General features: G+C 38.5%; 1 protein-coding gene across 1 annotated transcript in view; it reads left to right on the top strand.

The window, feature by feature from the left end:
* The first annotated feature begins 1,947 nt into the window (after positions 1–1,947).
* LOC106058174 (uncharacterized) overlaps positions 1,948–12,880 on the top strand; it is a 52,598-nt gene continuing 41,665 nt past the window's right edge. Inside the window, exon 1 of the mRNA XM_056045612.1 lies at positions 1,948–1,980. The gene's annotated coding sequence lies outside the window, so the exon portion shown is untranslated. The remainder of the gene's footprint in view (positions 1,981–12,880) is intronic.

Raw genomic sequence — 12,880 nt, forward strand, 5'->3', positions numbered from 1 at the left:
TAAATATGTACAAGTATAAAGGGGCCGAGATACGGTGTAAGAAACCTAGAATGGCGGAAGAGCCTAGTAAAGTGTTCTTAGCGATAGAACAGAACACACAAAGGACAAGACAATAAAAACCATAAAAGACAAAGATGGAATGGAAACGCAAAATGGTTCTAAAATCTTCAAAAAATTGTATAAAAAAGAACTGACAGACATAGACATACAGGAAAAATTCATAGAAAACTGTAAGACAATAACGACGACAGAAAAATTAATTACAGACAGACTCTTTTACGTTAGAGGAATTGAGGGCTGCCCTAGACACTACACAAAACGACAGACACCCCTTTTACCTTAGAGGAATTGAGGGCTGCCCTAGACACTACACAAAACGACAGACACCCCTTTTACCTTAGAGGAATTGAGGGCTGCCCTAGACACTACACAAAACGACAGACAACCCTTTTACCTTAGAGGAATTGAGGGCTGCCCTAGACACTACACAAAACGACAGACACCCCTTTTACCTTAGAGGACTTGAGGGCTGCCCTAGACACTACACAAAACGACAGACACCCCGTTTACCTTAGAGAAATTGAGGGCTGCCCTTGACACTACACAAAACGACAGACACCCCTTTTACCTTACAGGAATTGAGGGCTGCCCTTGACACTACACAAAACGACAGACACCCCTTTTACCTTAGAGGAATTGAGGGCTGCCCTAGACACTACACAAAACGACAGACACTCTGTTTACCTTAGAGAAATTGAGGGCTGCCCTTGACACTACACAAAACGACAGACACCCCTTTTACCTTAGAGGAATTGAGGGCTGCCCTTGACACTACACAAAACGACAGACACCCCTTTTACCTTAGAGGAATTGAGGGCTGCCCTTGACACTACACAAAACGATAAAGCCCCAGGTTCGGACGGTTTGATGTAAGAATTCTTCAAAACTTTTTTCCCACATATAGGGCCCCTACTGCTAACACTTTTAAAGCAATGCTTGAAACAGAGAGAAGAAGAAAATGTACACATTTTTGCCTTAGGTTATTTGGACAAGAACCTGGCTTCCGAATCGAGGGGTCATGAGTTCAAATTCCTGTGAAAATTGGGGTTAAAAAATCTTTATTGATAGAACATTCCTAAGTCAAACCTAATCTGTGCCTGACAATTTTTGGGGGTAGTAAAGGAGGTCGGTCATTGTGCTGACCACATGACCCTCCTGTTAACCGTCGATTATAAAAACAAGCCAATCAAAGAGTACTAATTAAGCTGCTTGGTCGTGCGCCTCGGTCTGTAGTTTCGATGGTCCAGAGTTTGAATCCTGCTAGCTCCTTTTCCACGCCGTCATGCCGGAGGGCCTTTTGGGCTAGGATGCATCATGTAATAATCTTCATTTCTGTAGGAGCGTCGGAAACGTGGTCGAGAGGCCAAGTGCACTTGGCTTGGCTTGGCTACCTAGAAGGGGGCTCGAGGTTCGACACCCGACTCGGGTAGAGTACTGAGCGCCTAAAGGCAGCACGGAAAACCAACTCCTAGATACCCCCCCCCCCAACTAGTCCACAAATGAGATTGGACCAAAGCGCTCTGAGCATGCTATAAGCATGAAAGTAGCACTATATAAAAGCTACAATAATAAAACGTATAAAGCAAAGCAAAATGGAAATTTTTTGATTGCTATAAGCGTCCGTACATGAAAAATGTCAATCATATCCGTCATTATTAGGTCTACCGACTGATAAGAAGTTTGCAATTTAGTTATCTAGCAATACGAAGAAAGACACCCCATTTCATCATAAAGTATAAGAAATAAACCTAAGCACTTAATTAAGTGCCGCAATTCTCATTATAACGTGTGATAAGAATGAAATAAACTTATTTTGCTTCTGGCCTCGACTTCAAAAGACTGGAACATTCCTATATAAAGATGCAGATGTCTCAGTCCTAGAAAGGAGTCATTTTCCAGTGCTTTGAGAATAAGACCGAAGTAAGTCTTTATGTGTGTCTTAACTGTCATGTACTTCTTTTCGAAACCTTTAAATGTTGATTTGATATTTTTAACGTTCTTTTTAGCTTTGGTCTGAGGAAAAATTTTATTGTAAATTGGTCAATAGGACAGAGGGTGTCATGTGGACAGAACAATGATCGACCGCCCCAACTAATGTCAGTTAGAGCTAGGTGGACTCAGAGGCGCCCAAAGATCCCGAAATTAAAAAACATTCCTGTTTTCACCAGGATTCGAACCGGGGCCGCCCGGATAGGAAGCCAAGCACTTTACCGCTCAGACACCGCGACTCCAAGTCTTGTATTGAGCCCAATGTAATTAGCACATAGCATTGAGATATGTATTAGTTATCATGATTATCACACAGCTTGCCCCACATCTAGTTTTATCGGTTTAATCACCATTCTTCTTCTTCGTTCTCATTATTATATTGGAGCGTTCAGATGACTAGACCAATATACGAGATGAACTGCGCAGTGGTTTCCAAATTAGGGAGCTCTCCTTGTAGTTCATTCAATTTGTGTTAATAATGTGACTTGAATTGATCTTTTAAAAAAAGCACATGAGTATATTAAAAAGAAAAGCTTAGACATAACTAAATTGTTGGTTTTATGAAAAGTTTTAATTAATAGACTCCACTCTCTCTCTCTCTCCCTACTATTGTAGAAAAACCCCAATTATAGATGCCAAGAAAAAAACGGATACAAGGGTTATGCCTTGGAGTTTATTTATCAGTACACTTATAAAACCATCTCGGACAGCGCTCAAACTGACCATTTAGCTGGCTAACGGGTGCGCGAACGCGTTTTTTTTTTTTTTGTTGTTGTCTAGGAGGCTTCACTGTTAAGTAATGTGCCCCTTTCAGACCTTGAAATCTATGGTGCAGATGGTGTAAAGGTCATCTATTTCTGTGACCCACGGTTGAGGGTGTCGTGTGGCCAGCACAAAAAAAAACAACAACCGCCTTTACTTTCCCCCTGCTAATGTCAGGTACCCATTACAGCTGGGTGGGCTCAGAGGCGTCCAAAGATCCCGAATCCAAAAAATCCCAGTCTTCACCAGGACTCAAACCCGGAACCCCCGGAAGCCAAGCGCTTTGCCCCTCAGCCTCCGGCGTCACAGTGACTAGCTTGAGAAACACCGTAATAGTGTGTCTAAGTAAAGACGTATCCAACACCTTGCGTGCAACTCCACTTTAATAAGAGACGTGTTTTTGTCTTGTGTAGTAACATCTCTCTCTCCGTGATGACTTGAATCTTCAAATAAATGGGCTAATAAAATAGTATTGACCAGAAATCAATAACAATAAAGCAATTGAGTTAATTACGTTTTTAGTCTATAAACATGTTTTTTTTTTATTTCTCTGTCTCTCCCTCCACTCTACGCCCTCTCTCTCATACACCCTCTCTCACCATCTTTCTCTCTCTCTCTCTTTCTCTCTCTAGTTAACGACCTCTTGTATTCCACTCTCTCTTTCTCACTGTTTCACTCTCTCTTTCTCATTGTTTCACTCTCTCTTTCTCACTGTTTCACTCTCTCTTTCTCATTGTTTCACTCTCTCTTTCTCACTGTTTCACTCTCTCTTTCTCACTGTTTCACTCTCTCTTTCTCTCTCTTTCACTCTCTCTTTCTATTTCCTTCACTCACTCTCTCTCTCACTCTCTCTCTCTCTCTCTCATTTGCTCTTTTCCTATAACTGATGTACATTCTCTTTATGTAATGTAAAACGCGTAAAAAAAAAAAAAAGCAATAAGTAACTTTAATAAACCAACGGTCCGCAGGGAAGACAAGGGAGGTAAATGTTACCCATAACAGTATCAACCTATCATGCCTATTAAAAAATATATTTGTGTTTGTATGTTTTCAATTGACTAAGACTAAGACTAAGACTAAGACTAAGATTGCTTTATTGATCCTTACGGACATTTGTTGTGATTACAAGGACACTTTTCTCATATAAAGACAACACAACAGAATACTTTGCAGCCACCGCGGCCATATGTCTACTACTATTTTTGTTATTTTATCTTTTGAGATTAGATTGTCAAGTTACGATAGCTTGTTGAGACTTAAATAAAGCCTTCATATTTCAGTAGAGGCGAACTTATATTAAAAGAGCGATTAAATTTGTAATATGTATTATTTATGGTGCTCTGATTACAGTAATTACAGTAAATTGTTTTTTTTTTTCGTTCTTTTCTAATTAAGTGTTTTAAATATTTTAATGTAATGTAATAACTGAAGGGAGGCAACTCAACGAGACATAGATGTTTATTTACACGGAGACATGACAAACACATAGGACATCTGTCCTGAACACAGCATCTTCATCTCGGCTCTAGACTTGGGCGGAAATCGTTCTCTCTCTCTCTCATGTCAACATCCTTCCAAGTCTAGTCACTAATAGTGCGCACCTTCTGCACTATCTTGGATGGCGGTGCGCATGGCGGGGTTATAGCAGTAATTTATATTATGATCACTAAATACTATAAACAATCTTAATGCGTGACGTGTGCTATATAGAAAACTAGTGTCATTTAAAGCGTCAGTAGATTAGCTAGCTAGCTTGAGCGGGGGTACAAAAATTTAATAGTTTCATTTCTTTTTATCTATCATTCATATCATAGGTTACTTTTCAAGAGCAAAATAATCGCTCTTACAAACAGAGGCTTGGAAAGCGAAACGAGAGCCCGGGGTTAGAAAGTTTATTGTCTTCCCGATCCATTTTCCACGAACACCCCATAGAAATATAGGCTTATAAATAAAAAGTATTTAATAATAATATATTATAAGCAACCTTGGAATGTATTACCTGACTAAAATATCTATAATAATTATTTTTTTGGCTCCTCTCTGCGTGTGGCTGCCCTGGAGGGGGGGGGTGACCCGAGTTTCTGGCTTCGAACCGGGGGTCCCGGGTTCGAATCCTGGTGAAGACTGGGATTTTCAATTTCGGGATCTTTGGGAGGGTACCTGGCATTAGTTGGGGAAAAGTAAATGCGGTTGGTCGTTGTGCTGGCCACATGACACCCTCGTTAACCGTAGGCCACAAAAAACAGATGACCTTTATATCATCTGCCCTGTAGACCACAAGGTCTGAAGGGGAACTTTTACTTAACATTCTGATATGACATTGACTTCTGGCACCGGATGGCTAGTCAACAACTAAGCCGCTGTTTTATTATATTTTAAATTATTAAATTTGAACTAACTTGAATAAACGTTTTTTTGTGAATAACGGAGGTGTTACTTTAATTACTATGTAGACAAATTCAACTTAAGACGAAATGTAATAAACTGATTTTAAAACAAACTAACGATAAAAGATATAAGATAAGATCCTAGGGTCGTTTCTCTTTCTTAACATAGATATTATAACAGAGCCACTAATCTGGAGTCATTCTACAAGACTAACAATTAATGATCCCTTTCTTTATCATCTTCATTCTACAAGACTAACAATTAATGCTCCATTTCTTCATTCTACAAGACTAACAATTAATGCTCCCTTTCTTCATCTTCATTCTACAAGACTAACAATTAATGCTCCCTTTCTTCAGCCATTAGAAACACACACACACACTCCATAACTATATTCCATACCATAATATCGCCAACGGGCTCGTCTGCTGTATTCCTTATTATTGTTCCCATACGAAGCTACCAGGGGCGGACTGGGTATCAAAATCGGCCAGGGCATTACCATATAAACCGGCCCATAAATGGCATGTCATATATTTTCGGTGTGGGGGGGGGGGGGGGTGTTAAACCCCCTCCGCAATATATATATATATATATATATATATATATATATATATATATATATATATATATATATATATATATATATATATATATATATTAGTGTGTGTGTATATGTAATTAATCTTCATTACATTCTTATCTTTCATTCTTTTAAACGTTTTTTCTACTCTAGAATACTCTCTTCCTATAATTAGTGAAAGGTAGTACACACCGCCAAGGGACAGTTACAGATAGGAAGTCTGGGGGAGCGCCGTAAGCTCCCCCGAATCAGAGCATTATTTCCGTTCTTTTAAGCTTTAAAAAATGCATATTCTGAGGTATCTACAGTGCAATTAGCCTGCTACTCTTCCGCTAAAAAAATCAAAAAACTAAATCTTCTATTCACTGGAGTCCAGCGACTGGTAGAAAATGGTAAAATGCTTAAGTTTTATATTGGAAAAGGGGGGGGGGGACCACAAAACCACTTTTGGCTACGCTCATGAAATTTGGTGACTCTTGTTTGCTTAAGTTGGCTGCACTGGGGCAATAAGTAAAGTTTCCCTTTCAGACAATGAGATCTGAGGCCAGTGATGGTTTGAATTCCTCCCCTCTCGGCTACGCCCATGTGATTTATCATAGGTGTAAGCCTAATTCTATTCAAAATATATAAAGTTTGATAACGCATCGAAAACTGGATGTATGCTTTCGTAGGCTTACATAATGTATTCTATTTATAAATCTACATGTATGTAGTCTGAAAACTATAAACACTACAATAGCAGCCTTAATGAGTTTCAAACTTTTTGGTATTACTTATAGATTACAGACGTTTCTTCAAAAAAATAAAACAATTAGGTCCTACGCATTTCACGTGTCAATCTAGTCATGCATGTTGATCTGTGACTTAAAATATGCTAAATCATTGGTTTTCCTGCCTGACAACCCATTCCTTTAAAGTGGTATCACCACAAATACAAAACTAGGGTCTATCGAGCCGTCATCCTCCTCTACATTGCTCTATGCCTCAGAAACATGGATAGTGTACAATTAACATGCAAAGAAACTGAATCACTACCACGAATGCTGAATGCAAAATGGCAAGACAAAATGCCAGATACTGAAGTCCTTCAAAGAGCGGGTCTGCAAAGCATCCACACATCCTGATGCAGTCCCAGCTGCGATCGGCAGGACACGTATGCAGAATGAAAGACCACCGCATCCCTAAACGACTTGTATGGCCAACTAAGCGAAGGAAAGCGCTCTTAAGGTGGTCAAAGAAAACGCTTCAGGGACACCCTCAAAGCTTCTCTGAAGGCGTTCAGCATAGACCCATCCACCTGGGAGACAGAGGCACTTGACAGAGCATCATGACGTCGCGCTGTGAAAACCGGTGCACAGGTTGCTGAGGAAAAGAGAACAAAGCTGGCAGAAGAAAAAACGCCAGAGAAGAAAAGCAAGGCCAATGACACTAGCTCCAGCTGAAATAAACTGCCTAGTGTACGGCCGAACATTCCGGGCTCACCAGCCACACGAGGAGACAAAAAAAAACAATGCAAGGCCCTCGGCCCCCTGGATGACAAAGTGGTCATAATCGAACTAGGGTGGACGAACTATATATATTCCTTTAAAAGATAAGAGAAAGCAGAACTGTTAGAGAGGTACCTCTAAATGTGAAAAGCTCTTGCTTCGTCCTAGTACATTCTCAAAAACGAGATTTGTATATGAATATATTATTTAAAATATAAATGATTCTAAATCTCCTCTCATTAAATATCGGATGTGAGAGCGCTATATAATAGTATATAAATTATTGTAATTATTGTAATAATTTTCATCATCAATGACTTCATACTAATCATAAGTTTGCCGTTAATCACAGAGGTATAAAATTGATTTAGATCTACTCTAGATTTTTGTTTGAATTAAATAATATATTTTTTTGTAAGCCTTAAGTGTAGTATTTTTAGATCTATGTTATTACAAATAAACAACAAGAAACTTACTTTTTCTTTTCAAATCGCAGATAATAGAACTTTATACCCATATTGTGCTATGAATAAGTTGGGTGGTTTGCAATTTCGCGGTTGTGTGTATATGTTTAAGTTAACTTCTATTAAGTTTTGTTAACGAGCTGATTGTCTCCCCTTTTGACGCATTATATCAAGGTTTTTTAACTTAACCTCTCTCATCCCTCTTTTTCGTTAACTTTCATGGAACCATAAAAAAACGGGTGAGGGAAGGAGCAAAACAAAAATAGGAGTTCCATCAAAGGCCCATGCCGACCAGCAAAATGATCAGGCCAAACACGGTTTCGTAGACATCAAAGTAGTGTTGAAGGCCATGCCGCTGCATAGCAGAAAGTACGGTCTAAAGTTTTACAAATGATAATACGTACAGTGTATAGTGTAATTCTTAAAATTATATTCTTGTTGAATGTCAAACAAAATTAATTGTAATAATAATTTAAAAAAAAAACAACAAGAAAACATGTTCAAAAATTAAATGAATGAAAGTGGAATTTAAACAAAAAATACAAATGCATCTATAAATGTCTTTAGTATCAAAATAGATGTAAAGGAAAAGAGTATACATGGCAAAATTAAAACTTTGCTAACGCTTAACACATTTCATTTGAAACTAAAAATTATTTAATTAATATAAATAGTTTATAATATAACGTTTATAATAAATAAATAAATAAATATATAAATTGATGTAAAAACTTCTTTGTTATACATTTTATATATTATAAATATATATTTAATATGCAAAATAATATTAACGTTTAAATCACTTACAATTTTTGTTAAATAATTCGAAAACGAATAATTTCTTTCAATCAGCTCCTACAATAAAATTTAAAAAAAAGATGTCCTAGTCCTCTTGGCTAAGATCAAAATATCGTATGCTTATATTAAAATCCTCAAAGACCAGCTTAGGTGACAACTTTCTAGGTTGGCATAGAAGAAAGCCCCTGGTTGCATGCGGCCTCAGAACGAGATAGCTGGACGTCAATCACGAAGGCCGCGGGATACACATTTGAGACCAAAAGAAAATCTGCTGCCGAGGACAATCTAAATCGACCACCTGCGGACAATGGTTGTGCTTGCCCTGAATGTGGAAAAATATGTAGGTCACAGCTGGGACTCCGCAGCCACGGGAAATACTGCATTCCTCACTGATCTTCGGACTCGAAGACTAGCCTTATTAGTTGAGAGGATATTAATTAGGGAACCGGACTTTATAACACTTGAGTCTCCCCCAACAATTAATGCAGATTAATGCAGATTTGCTTGTTTCTAAATCAAAGTTTATTGTAGTTGGGATAGAGAATAAGAAATTGTACATCGAACAAGTGACAAAGACAGGCAGTCAATCGATTCATTGCGGATCTATTGATTTTCTCTTTCTGCATGGGATGTGGTTTACTTCCGAAAATTGGTTGGACATTCAAACCCTCAATCATGTTTGCAAATTGGGGCCACAATGCTGTAGCAGTAGATCTTCAAGGATTTTGGTAAGAGTATTTGCATTTTAGAGCCAGAGCTGAAAGGAGCATTTCTGCAAGGTTTAATTTCAACGACTGGATTGCATCGACCAGTAATTATTTCTCCATCTACGAGTGGGGAGTTCTCTCTGCCATATTTATTTGAAGATCCTCCAACTAGTACAGATAGAGCCATTGGTTATGTAGCTCCGCAGCTCCAGTACTTACATCGAAATGTACAAATCCAATGAGTACCCGTAGCTCCAGTACTTACATCGAAATGTACAAATCCAATGAGTACCCGTAGCTCCAGTACTTACATCGAAATGTACAAATCCAATGAGTACCCGTAGCTCCAGTACTTACATCGAAATGTACAAATCCAATGAGTACCCGTAGCTCCAGTACTTACATCGAGATATACAAATCCAATGAGTACCCGTAGCTCCAGTACTTACATCGAAATGTACAAATCCAATGAGTACCCGTAGCTCCAGTACTTACATCGAGATATACAAATCCAATGAGCACACGTAGCTCCAGTACTTACATCGAAATGTACAAATCCAATGAGCACCAGTAGATCCAGTACTTACATCGAAATATACAAATCCAATGAGTACCCGTAGCTCCAGTACTTACATCGAAATGTACAAATCCAATGAGTACCCGTAGCTCCAGTACTTACATCGAAATGTACAAATCCAATGAGTACCCGTAGCTCCAGTACTTACATCGAAATGTACAAATCCAATGAGTGCCCGTAGCTCCAGTACTTACATCGAGATATACAAATCCAATGAGTACCCGTAGCTCCAGTACTTACATCGAAATGTACAAATCCAATGAGCACCCGTAGCTCCAGTACTTACATCGAGATATACAAATCCAATGAGCACCCGTAGCTCCAGTACTTACATCGAAATGTACAAATCCAATGAGGAAAAAGTCAGATTCCTACACTCTTTGTAGTTTGGGACAAAAGACCAGGTCAATGGTATGGAGAGCACACAAGTTGTGCAGCATCTCTCAAACTTCTGGTATGCACCAATAGAAGAGGAGCATCACATCCATGTTATTTGGACAACCCTGAGGCATTTCATAGATTACTGTAACTGGTTTTTGAATAACCTAAAATTAATTTGAAATTATCTGAAAAACAAAGATCATAGTGTAGTACAGTGATGACCAAAATACAGCCCGCGGGCCAGATCCGGCCTCGACGTGGTTTCATCCGGCCCGCCGATATGTCGGTACAAAGTGTAGAAAATCCCCGCACCCTCCAAAAAAAAAAATGTTGAAAAATATTTTTTCATATATATTAGGGCCCTTAATTTTTCTCTGGTGGATCGGTACATTGACCTTTAATATTAGTGCATTTATAAAATGGGACTCTGAATGTAAAATCTACCTGTGAACGGATCTTTCCTTTCTGAAGAACATGAAAAAAAACAACAACGTTGATTGTAAAGAAAGTGTGGCTGCTTTAAAAAAGAACAATAGCATTATAAAACAAATATTCCGTCAATCTTGGTTTGAGCCGCGAATAAAAGATGGTTAAATTACGCCTAGAGATACAAAAACAAAAAGACAAGAAAATGGTTCGGTTGTAAAGCTAGCTGCAGTGTTGCTCATATTTTAAGTAGAGAATTGCAGCCATTTACTGACGCTTGGAGAAAAAAAAATTCAAATATCCCATTAATTAATGAGTACAAGATCTACGAATCAAATAGTTTCAGGTTAAATTTTATTTCGTTTTTTTGTACCTTTTCGTTCTTGTGGTGTAGTACCTGTTCGTATATCAGCTTAATATTCAAATTATTCGAAGTTGTCCTTTTAAGGGAATCGATACTTTTGAGTACCTTAGGTACTTACGCTCTTAGCATAATCCTAATGATCCAGTATGCTAGCGTTTGCGATACATGCATTGCACTAATAACGCAAGATCTTCGATTCCGAAGAAAAATGATGAATGCAGTAATTCACTTGACTACGAAAACTCATTTACGACCTGAATATTTCCCACATCTGATGCAGACAAAGCCGTTGTCTATTGGGGATCTATTTAAGTATTCTTTTATAAATAATTTGTTTTAACATGATCACCTTTGATGCTGTAATGAAGCTTAAATTTTAATTCAGCTAAAAAATACATCACTAAATAATCCTTATTTATATCTCTAGTGCGTAAAGATACTCCTTTAAGACTTTGCAATTCGATGGGGTAGGTGATATAAAGTTCTTCAGTTTCTATCATGATATATGAGTGCTGGGACAAGTCCCCAAAAGCCCGTGGAGTCTGGGAGCGCATGAGGCGCCCTGACCCACTTCCCCGTAGTGGAGGCTGTCCAGGCCTGAGCAAGCTATTATAGCACAGTGCAGGACAGGCCACTGTCCTGTTGGCTCATACTTCCCCACTGCGTGTAAGAAGAGGAAACCGTGCCTCATATTCTGTATGACTGCCCCAGACCTTCTGATCTCCGTCTCGACAGGTCTGGGAAACCCAAAATTCTCGACCTGTATGGCGACATTTATGCACTACGCAAGACAGCAGGGTTTCTGTCCAGGGCTTTTGCAAGAGAGGATTTGAGCCTCTCAAGCCATTACTCAAATGGTGTTTGATGATGATGATGATGATCATGATATATTAATAAAAAAAAAAAGTAAAGCACTGCTTTCTGACCTAGCTATCTATGGGGCAGATGATGTCAAGGTAGCCCACGGATAAAAAGGGTGACATAAGGCCAGTACAACGATCTATCGACTAACTTTTCCCCAACAAATATCAAGTACCCATTAGAGCTGCGCGGAATCATAGGCACCCTAAAAATTTCGAAATTAAAAAATCCCAGTCTTCACCAAGATTCGATCTCAAGACAATCGGGCGCCTTAGCACTCAGCCACCACGCACCTAAACATATAAATTAATAAAATAAAGTATTTTCATAAAAAAAATATTTTGTATGTCTGATAACCAGTGGCCATTGTGGTGTCACAACGACTTCAGAGCTTGTCGATTAGTCTGATTTGTAAAGCTTATTTCATGTCTCAAGGGAGGTAAACAAGTATAACGTTAAAACATATACAGATTGGAGGATTACGGTCCAGTAGATACATAGACAGATAATTAGATAGACAGACAGAGATGCCTCTGAAAAATCGGAAAAATCTTGGAAGACAACAGCCATCCGCTCCATTATAACTACGTCAAGTCGTCGCGAAGTGAGCGACTTCTATCTATCAAGGCTAGAACCAAGCGGTACAAAAACTCGTTCGTTCCTTACTCAGTCAGACTATATCAACGCCACTCGTTGATCAGGAAACATGTAAAGCACTAAGATGCCTGTGTGTAGTCGCTCAACGAACTCTTTATATTGTGTCTGTTCTTATTATGTAAATGTTTCTGTCTTATTAAAGAGCCCTTGTAATCACAACAAATTTCCATTAGGATCAATAAAGCAGTCTTAGTCTTAGTCTTAGATAGATAGATAGATAGATAGATAGATAGATAGATAGATAGATAGATAGATAGATAGATAGATAGATAGATAGATAGGTAAGTAGGTAGGTAGATAGATAGATAGATAGATAGATAGATAGATAGATAGATAGATAGATAGATAGATAGATAGATAGATAGATAGATAGATA

This window comes from Biomphalaria glabrata, chromosome 11 (assembly GCF_947242115.1).
Source record: "Biomphalaria glabrata chromosome 11, xgBioGlab47.1, whole genome shotgun sequence".
Lineage (NCBI taxonomy): Eukaryota > Metazoa > Mollusca > Gastropoda > Planorbidae > Biomphalaria > Biomphalaria glabrata.